The sequence below is a fragment of the Aegilops tauschii genome, chromosome 6 (assembly GCF_002575655.3).
Source record: "Aegilops tauschii subsp. strangulata cultivar AL8/78 chromosome 6, Aet v6.0, whole genome shotgun sequence".
In the NCBI taxonomy this organism is placed as follows: Eukaryota; Viridiplantae; Streptophyta; class Magnoliopsida; order Poales; family Poaceae; genus Aegilops; species Aegilops tauschii.
Genome location: NC_053040.3, coordinates 228,625,465 through 228,635,812, shown reverse-complemented (window position 1 = coordinate 228,635,812; position 10,348 = coordinate 228,625,465). Strand labels below are relative to the sequence as shown.

At 47.8% G+C, this 10,348-nt stretch overlaps 1 long non-coding RNA gene across 1 annotated transcript; it reads right to left on the bottom strand.

Annotated features, from left to right (window-relative positions):
- Window positions 1–6,292: 6,292 nt before the first annotated feature.
- LOC141025357 (uncharacterized) lies at window positions 6,293–10,081 on the bottom strand. Its single transcript, XR_012186835.1, has 3 exons — window positions 9,713–10,081; window positions 8,173–8,247; window positions 6,293–6,580 (listed from the first exon to the last, which is right to left on the bottom strand). It is a non-coding gene; the product is annotated as an uncharacterized lncRNA (long non-coding RNA).
- Window positions 10,082–10,348: the final 267 nt, after the last annotated feature.

Genomic DNA, 10,348 nt, shown 5'->3' with positions numbered 1-10,348 from the left:
CGTTATCGTAGGAAAGGCTATCGATAGATGTTTTCTTCCCTGCATGGGTGCACCAACTTACCCACCATGCGCGATTAACTCCGGCCGGACACACTTTCCTGGGTCATGCCCGGCCTCGGCCAAACTATACGCCGCAAGCCGACCTAGGCTTAATAGAGAGGTCAGCACGCCGGACTAAACCTATGCCCCCAGGGGTCATGGGCCATCGCCCCGGGAACTCCTGCATGTTGCGTGGGTGGCCGGTGAGCAGACCTAGCTACCTCCTTAAAAGAGGAAGGAGCTTACCAGTCCAACCCGGCGCGCGCCACTCGGTCGCTGATGTCTATTAAGCTTCAGCAGATGCATATGACGCAGAACGCCCATACTATGCCCACGTGATGGTTAGTGCTATCAGGCCAGAGGCCCCTCGGATCAAATATCCAAATCGTAGTGGATTAGGAGCACGCGGTAACAAGCAGAGACTCACAAAAGATGTGACCCCGTTACCCCGTCTCGAGGACTTGCGGCAAGGGCTAGGAATGCCTAGCCATGCCTCGTAATTATCTCACGGGCACCCTCCAGGTCAACCCGTCTCCACATCACTCGCGGGTACACCTCAGGGTCGACCCGCCTTTCCAAGTAACATTTGTGAAGTCCAAGTATCCGTGTGTCCAAACATCAAGGGGAAAACCAGAGGAATCACCCCCGGTGAATTCCACTCGATGTAATCATCAAGGTGAACGTAAGAGGAACCACCCCCGAGGTTCACACTTGAGGGGTTGCACGACAGAGTCGTATCGGAAGTGGTTAAGGCGGAATCACCCTCGATGACCACGACCGAATAGCTACACTACAGCGTTAACATCAGAAGTGCTGTAGACGTCTCACCCTCGGCACTCGATAGTAACCCAGTAGTGTCGAGCAACTAAGGGGAAAGTGATGTGCGGTGCCGGGGCCTGGTCTTCGATCCCGTTGATCGGGTCTTCAATGATGAAGCAGGGGCAACAAGGACAAGGTGGGGGTCATTGATGGATCACTAACCAATCTATACTAAGTAGTTTAGGATAAGCAGGTAAGGTACAACAGCAGGTACAAAAGGAGGCTATGCATCAGAATAGGAGCAAACAATTACAGTAGCAAAATCTAATGCAAGCATTAGAGAATGGAATGGGCGATATCGGGATGATCAAACGGGGGGCTTGCCTGGAAGCTCCGCTGGAAGGGAAGAAGTGTCGTCGGTGACGTAGTCGATCACAGGAGCATCATCAGTCTCGGGGTCTACCGGAGAGAAGAGGGGGAAGAAACAGTAAATACATAGCAAGCAAGTGCATAACAGGACAACAGGCAGAGCTAGACGTGTTCGAACGCGGTGCTATACGTTACCGGCGAAGGGGATAACATCCGGGAATGTTTCCTCGAAGTTTGGCATTTTCTGACCGATGAAACGGAGGGGAAAGGTTGCATGTTCGCTATGCTAGGGACGTGTGGCAGACAAACGGACCGCGTATTCGGATTCGTCTCATCGTTCTAAGCAACTTTCATGTAGAAAACAATTTCATCCGAGTTATGGATTAATTTATATGAATTTCCAAAGATTTAAACATTTTTTGAATTTATTTTAATTCGAATTAAACCAGAATATTCTTCTATCACCTAGTGGTACTCTAGCCCATGTGTATGACAATGGGGCCAGCGGGGGTGGGGTTGACCCAGTCAAAGGTTGACTGGTCAATATATGAATAGTAAAAGTGGGTCCTGTGTGTCATTGCCTTTACTTTAATTAGATGATTTTAGTTGTTTTATTTAGGCAGCGGGCCCGGCGTCACTGACTACTAGTAGTAGGATAGCACTAACAGTAATCTAGTTAGGCCATATGGCAATGGCACTAGCCAGCCATGGTGGTTGTACATGAAGCTCACGCACAAGCACACCACATAATCTGCTGGCAGCCATGGCCAAGCATCAGCAACAGCACCTAGCAGCAGCGGCATGAGCAGCGGCAGCGCCCTAGCAGGCACACAGAGCAGCGGCTAGTGGCAGCAGCAAGCAACGGAAGTAGCAGCGAAGCTACAACGGCCCAAGGAGCAGCACAACAGCGAAGCAGCGCGGGCGACGACGAGCGTGGCGGTAGCGCGGCCATGCGTGGGTGGGCGTGCACGGGGGCATAGCCAGGCGAGCGGTGGCGCGTGCTCGAGCCGCGGCAGATAGCAACTGTAGTAGTAGCCGGTGTTCTCGCACTCTCTCGTCGCTCTGAAACTGCAGAACTAACTGCAGCGTTTTCTTCTCTTCTACTTATTTGCTGTTACAGCAACATATTCTTCCTAGTCTACCGGCCATGTTTGAGCGCCATTCCATGGTAGCGAACACTGCAACACTAGCTACTACATGCAGACAAAGACTACGAGCATGTACAAGAATGACTCCTGGTGCATCCGTATTCTGACGAAACTGGGCCATTTTGCCCAGGGGAAGGGGGGTTTGGCCTTTACCTTTTTACATTTCATTTTTCTGCCTTTTCTGCTTTGCTTTTATTTTTAATAGCAAACTAGTTTTATAAAACATAGGACTTTGTCCATAATTAGCATTGCATATTTTGACACTGCCAAAAAATGGTTGGGGTAATAATTGAATTCATTTGATTTTTGAACAAAAGTAATAAGACTAATGTGGCTGTTTTAGTCACTGTTTTGATCATTTTGGAACACTTAAACCTTTTATAAAAATTTGGTTTCAACATGACAAATATTTAGGGATAATTTGCCATAGGATGAACTATTTTATTTGCATGAAAGAAGAAGAAAATATTTGACATGCAATTTGAAATTGAAATTGAAGCAGATTTTGGACAAGTGGCATTTTGGCATGATGATCATGATGACATGACCTTCATTAGGGGAGATTACTGTAGTGTGATGCTGGGGATGTTACAAATCTCCTCCACTACAAGAAATCTCGTCCCGAGATTTAAGCGGGGAAGTAAAGAGTAACTTTGGGTGAACTGACCCTTATAGGGTTAATTGTCTGGTGAACAATGTAGGGAATGTGACAGAAGTATCTCTCGAGTTGAAACTTAAGAAAACTTTGAGAGTAAAATATGAAGGTACAATAAGAAGTTTCAACCGAATGGACAAACGAATGATACCTGAACGGAGTGAGAGAAAGGGGGTCCAGAGCATCGGGAATATATCATCTCTCGGAAGGTGGCTCGTGACATGATAAGAAGCCAAATGCAAGAATATTTCGGAATCAAATATATACAGGAGAGTCAGGTTTCGATCGTGTGGAACTGTGGGTTATGGGCCCACCATGTGGGTTAAAAGCAGGAAGGCGCTAACATTTTGCACGGTCATGATAGCAAGGCAGGTCAGAGGATAGCCTGCCGATTATGTTGGCAACAGCGTTGGTACCAAGGGCGAGGGACGAAGAGAACCATTTTCCTGCTCGTAAGACGAGGCGGACCAATAGGCAAAGTTCTCATCCATCGGTGGTTACCGGAATGTCGTCAACAATAGTAACAGGGTCTTACTGACAGAATTGTACACCGAGGTGCTTACTTAAGCAGGGATTTATCTCTGCTCAGACAAGTTAGATTACAAGAAAGGTGAAACAAACAATGGAAAGGAAAATGTGATTATTATGATAATCAGACCAATGGAAAGGAAAGATGTTTATACCCAAGTACTAGAGTATAACTTTCCCAAGGAAAGGCAGAGCATGATAGGACTCCAAGTATTAAACTGTCTAGACAAAGGGGCAAGGAATTTATGGGGTTTACCCATACAACGGTGTTTGGATAATTGATCAAGAACAGTTAGCATTGTGCTCCCAATGTTCTTGTTGATGATCGGAGTACCACACACATGCTTCGGATTAGTGTTGACATGGTCATTCGGGAAAGGTCAGACTTCAGATACACAAAGGATCCATCGGAAACAACTTAGAAAATAAGTCATACAGTTTCAGCAAGGAAAAGATGAGGGTGTGGCCAACGGGCTCAGCAACAATCCATCGACATGTCAAAAAGGATTTATTACCAAAATTATATGAACAAGTTTGTGTTGGGGAAGGCAAGAATGTTGTCGATGACAACGTAAATCATTGAGGGGCAAGGATTGTATTTGTCATCATGAATTCAATTGATATCCTGGAAGAGCTCAGAATGTTGATGATGATCACGACACATTTGTCGAGAGATTTCATGAAGATGTAATCGATCGGCGATGACATCAAGTCAAAGGAATGATGAAGCGAAAGGTTATTGGAACCACGGGTACGACACAAACTGGAAAGCAAACTTTCTGTTCAAGGCGAAATGGTATGACGAGGAAGATCGACATAAGCTTAGCTCATCGTCGAAAATTCTGTTCCTGGAAGAAGGACCAGGTAGCACAGTTAAAATTTAGCACGATAATGATATAGCCGATCAGGCTAGGAATGACTTGAAGGATTATTAAACTCGTAAGCAACGAAATTTACTTAGAGTTATTGAATCAGAGTGCGGAATCGATTCTCTTATCAGTGTTCTCAATTGATAAACAACCCAGAACCCATGAAGTGATAATGACAAGGAAAGGTAGTGCTTCATCAAAAGTTCATAAGATGTAGTGCAATGGCATGATATCCTCGAGATACCAGAGGTAATACCCGAAGGAATATCCAAATAGAGGTTGAGGAGATGCATTGATCTGTAGAAGACAAGTGCTTTAACTTGTCCGAGAAATAGAATCAGAGGGGAACAATCATGGTCAGAGCCACGGTTGCAAAGGACCAAACATAGATACCGTATGAACTTATAATAAGGGGATTATTATATCACAAGAAGCTTCCATGATAAGATCCACATTAGGTCCATGGGCATGAACACAAAGTGCAAGGTCGACTCCCACTTCTCCAATGCATAACCTTTCATTCACTTCTCGCGTTCAATGAAGTTGTAGTGTTGAAATGTTATCTGGCAAAACACCAGAAGAGTATGATTCGTGAAAACTCTCGGGTTCACATGGATAAAGGAAAGCATAGGTTCAACCCATAGGGGCATATTGGGAACATATACCACAAACTCCACGAGTAAAATAACACAAGCTCGAAGGCAGAGCGTGGTTGAGAACGCAGAGGATACAATTTACCAAAGGCTTTATGTATCTGAGGAAAGGCTCCAAGAGGTTATTGAATATGAAGGACGTTGTCAGTTAAAATCCAATAAAGGATCTGCGGTCCACATAGGATCTGATGTGAGTATCGGTACTCAACCAGAAGAAGAAAGAATGCAAAAGCTTCGGATTATAGAAACATCTGAATAATTTGATGCTTTAAATGCAAAGAAATCATGATTTGAAAAATAGAAGATCAAAAGTAGACGCTCTGATCAAAAGATAAGTAAGGTGAATAGCCCTAGGGATACAATTGACGGCAATTTGATTGGTCGAGAAACAACTCTTGGTCAAATGACGTCCAAGCCGGAAGGATGAATTCTATGATCCGACTGAGGATTGCGAGCATCTGCAACATATTGAATCAAAAGACTCAAATGATAATGACAAAGGATGCTAATATGATTACTATACTTATGGGATTTAACCATAATGCAAGCAAGCAAGAATTTCAAGAGCAATAAGCTGCTAAGGATTTTCGGAAGATCGAATATGATTTCGAAGATTTTTGTGAAACACTCAAACAACTTGGGATGAAGAATCTTCGGTAATTGAGAGGAATTATTCATAGGGCTTTTCATGTGGCAAAGAACTTCAAGGCAATTGTAGAAGGGGTTCTCGGGACAATGGAGAGTATTTCGGGGCATCTTTTAGAAACAAGAGCAGCTAGGGACAAAGGTATGAACGACAACTATATGTACTTATCCATAAGGATATATCGGTGGCAGGGAATTGCAAAGGCGGTGGGCACAAGGGTCTCGGGAAACATCAAGGAGTATCTTCGGAATCTTCTGATGAAGCAGGCGATCATCTGGAATGAAGGGGCTCTCCGGTACGAAGTGGTTACGAGAACCTAAAGTTAGAGTTAGTAAAATCTTTAACCCGAATAGAAGAGAGATCAGAATCCTAGAGTATAGACGAGGAATAAAAGATCCTAATACCACCCAATGACAACGTGGGCCCGTAAGACACACATCCAATGTTAGTAAAAGTTTTTCAGTGACTAGACTCAACTTCGGCCAAGGAGTTGGAAAGGGGGCTACCTACAGGCAGTCGGCTCTGATGCCAACTTGTGACGCCCTCGATTCAATCATACACGCAAATGTGTACGATCAAGATCAAGGACTCACGGGAAGATATCACAACACAACTCTAGACACAAATTAAAATAATACAAGCTTTATATTACAAGCCAGGGGCCTCAAGGGCTCGAATACATTAGCTTGAATACACAAGAGTCAGCGGAAGCAACAATATCTGAGTACAGACATGAGTTAGACAAGTTTGCCTTAAGAAGGCTAGCGCAAAAGCAACAACGATCGAAAAGGCAAGGCCTCCTGCCTTGGAGCCTCCTAACTACTCCTGATCGTCGGCAGTCTCCACGTAGTAGTAAGCACCCTCGGGGTAGTAGTAGTCATCGGTGGTGTCGTCTGGATCCTGGGCTCCACCATCTGGTTGCATCAACCGGAAACAAGAAGAAAGGCGGAAAAGGGGAAGCAAAGGAACCATGAGTACTCATCCAAAGTACTCACAAGCAAGGATCTACACTACATATGCTACGGTATCAATGAAAAGGGTTGTATCTGTGGACTAGACTGCAGAATGCCAGAAGAGCAGGGGAAAGCCTATCCTATCAAAGACTAGCATCTTCTGGAAACCACCATCTTGCAGCAACAGGAGGGAGTAGAGTAGCATAAAGTAAAGTAGTAGAAGTGTTATCAACCTGGGCCAAAGATCCTTTCTCGACTCCCTGCGAGAAAGCAATCCCAGAGCCATACTATCCAGTTATCATCTCATATCCAAGTCTCATCTCAAGTATCCAGTTCTAGTTGTATCGATCGGGATACAACTCCAAGTGTCCGTTAACATATGACAGGCTATCGATAGATGTTTTCTTCCCTGCAGGGGTGCACCAACTTACCCACCACGCTCGATTAACTCCGGCCGGACACACTTTCCTGGGTCATGCCCGGCCTCGGCCAAACAATACGCCGCAACCCAACCTAGGCTTAATAGAGAGGTCAGCACACCGGACTAAACCTATGCCCCCAGGGGTCATGGGCCATCGCCTCGGGAACTCCTGCACGTTGCGTGGGCGGCCGGTGAGCAGACCTAGCTACCTCCTTAAAAAAGGTAGGAGCTTACCAGTCCAACCCGGCGCGCGCCGCTCAGTCGCTGACGTGTATTAAGCTTCGGCTGATGCATACGACACAAAACGCCCATACTATGCCCACGTGATGGTTACTGCTATCAGGCCAGAGGCCCCTCAGATCAAATATCCAAATCGTAGTGGATAAGGAGCACGCGATAACAAGCAGAGACTCACGAAAGATTTGACCCTTTTGCCCCGTCTCGAGGACTTACGGCAAGGGCTTGGAATGCCCGGCCACGCCTCGTAATTATCTTGCGGGCACCCTCTAGGTCAACCCGTCTCCACATCACTCGCGGGTACCCCTCAGGGTCGACCCGCCTTTCCAAGAAACAGTTGTAAAGTCCAAGTATCCGTCTGTCCAAACATCAAGGGGAAAACCCGAGGAATCACCCCCGGTTAATTTCACTCGATGTAATCATCAAGGTGAACGTAAGAGGAACCATCCCCGAGGTTCACACTTGAGGGGTTGCATGATAAAGTCGTATCGGAAGTGGTTAAGGCGGAATCACCCTCGATGACCACAACCTAATAGCTACACTACAGGGTTAACATCAGAAGTGTTGTAGATGTCTCACCCTCGGCACTCGATACTAACCCAGTAGTGTCGAGCAACTAAGGGGAAAGTGATGTGCGGTGCTGGGGGCTTGGTCTTTGATCCCGTTGATCGGGTCTTCAATGATGAAGTAGGGGCAACAAGGACAAGGTGGGGGTCACTAATGGATCACTAACCAATCTATACTAAGCAGTTTAGGATAAGCAAGTAAGGTACAACAGCAGGTACAAAAGCAGGCTATGCATCAGAATATGAGCAAACAATTACAGTAGCAAAATCTAATGCAAGCATTAGAGAATGGAATGGGCGATATCGGGATGATCAAAGGGGGGGCTTGCCTGGAAGCTCCGCTGGAAGAGAAGAAGTGTCGTCGGTGACGTAGTCGATCACAAGAGCATCATCAGTCTCGGGGTCTACCGGAGAGAAGAGGGGGAAGAAACAGTAAATACATAGAAAGCAAGTGCATAACAGGACAACAGGCAGAGCTAGACGTGTTCGAATGCGGTGCTATACGTTACCGGCGAAGGGGATAACATCCGGGAATGTTTCCCCGAAGTTTGGCATTTTCTGACCGATGAAACGGAGGGGAAAGGTTGCATGTTCGCTATGCTAGGGACGTGTGGCAGACAAACGGACCGCGTATTCAGATTCATCTCGTCGTTCTGAGCAACTTTCATGTAGAAAACATTTTCATCCGAGTTATGGATTAACTTATATGAATTTCCAAAGATTTAAAAAAAATTGAATTTATTTTAATTCGAATTAAACCAGAATATTCTTCTGTCACCTAGTGCTACTCTAGCCCATGTGTATGACAATGGGGCCAGTGGTGGTGGGGTTGACCCAGTCAAAGGTTGACTGGTCAATATATGAATAGTAAAAGTGGGTCCCGTGTGTCATTGCCTTTACTTTAATTAGATGATTTTAGTTGTTTTATTTAGGCAGCGGGCCCGGCGTCACTGACTACTAGTAGTAGGATAGCACTAACAGTAATCTAGTTAGGCCATATGGCAATGGCACTAGCCAGCCATGGTCGCTGTACGTGAAGCTCACGCACAAGCACACCACATAATCTGCTGGCGGCCATGGCCAAGCATCAGCAGCAGCACCTAGCAGCAGTATTTGAGCAGCAGCGGCATGAGCAGCGGCAGCGCCGTAGCAGGCACACAGAGCAGCGGCTAGCGGCAGCAGCAAGCAATAGAAGTAGCAGCGAAGCAGTGGCGCGTGCTCGAGCCGCGGCAGATAGCAGCTGTAGTTGTAGCCGGTGTTCTCGCACTCTCTCGTCGCTCTGAAACTGCAGAACTAACTGCAGCGTTTTCTTCTCTTCTACTTATTTGCTGTTACAGCAACATATTCTTCCTAGTCTACCGGCCACGTTTGAGCGCCATTCCACGGGAGCGAACACTTCAACACTAGCTACTACATGCAGGCAAAGACTACGAGCATGTACAAGAATGACTCCTGGTGCATTTTTATTCTGACAAAACTGAATAAATCGACACTTAGCTTAACTGAAGAAGGAAGAAGCAGGATTCTATGTCTAACAGGCACTGGCAGTAGTGGCGGGAGCAATAGGGGCCACGGCAGCGGCGGCCACAGGCGCGCATAGCAGCAGCATGCATGGGGTTGCGCGCATGCGTAGGCGGGTGCGGTCGGAGCAGGCACGGTGGTGCGACGCGAGACGGGCAGAGGGCGTGGCTGCACGGGGTGGCTGCGGGTGTGCGCGCAGGGCGCGACCAGAGGGGCGCGGGCGCGGCGCAGTGTGCGTGGGCAACGGGGCGATTTGGGCCATCGGGCGTGGCCGGAGCACGATCACGTCGGCGGCGATCTACGACTACCAAAAGAGATCACGGGAGAGAGGGAGGATGCGGGGCTCACTGCCGTTGCAGAGAAGGCCTGGGGATGACTTGCGATGGCCGGAGTCAACGACTGCGGTTGGCGGTCCGAAGAGGATGACGGAGGTCGGGGCGGTGCTGTGCCGCCATCCCGGCTCGCGTGGCTCGACGAAGAGGGAGAGGGGGGTCGCGACGAAGCCCGTGAGCTCATCTAAGAGGCTCGGCGGAGGCGGGGACGAGGACGACGTGCGACGGGGTGGTGCCGGTGCGATGACAACAACGAGCAGCCCACGGCGACGGGGACGAGCGCACGACGATGAGGAGCTCGTGGCGGGGTCCAGATCAAGGAGGGGATGTGGAGAGAGGGGTTATGGTTTGGCGCCGGGGAAGAGGCGCCGGCTAAATAGGGGAGGGGGGCGACGCCAGCCGATGATCGACATGGCGCCGGCCGGTGGCCGGATGGGCGCCACGATCCCCCTCGCTCCTGTAGCAAGGAGAGGGACGGCGAGGTGGGGTGGCTGGGCCGGCTAGGTTCGGCCAGGAGGGGTTAACTGGGCCATTTGGCCCAGTGGAAGGGGGGTTTGGCCTTTACCTTTTTACATTTTATTTTTCTGCCTTTTCTGCTTTGCTTTTATTTTTAATAGAAAACTTGTTTTATAAAACATAGGACTTTGTCCAT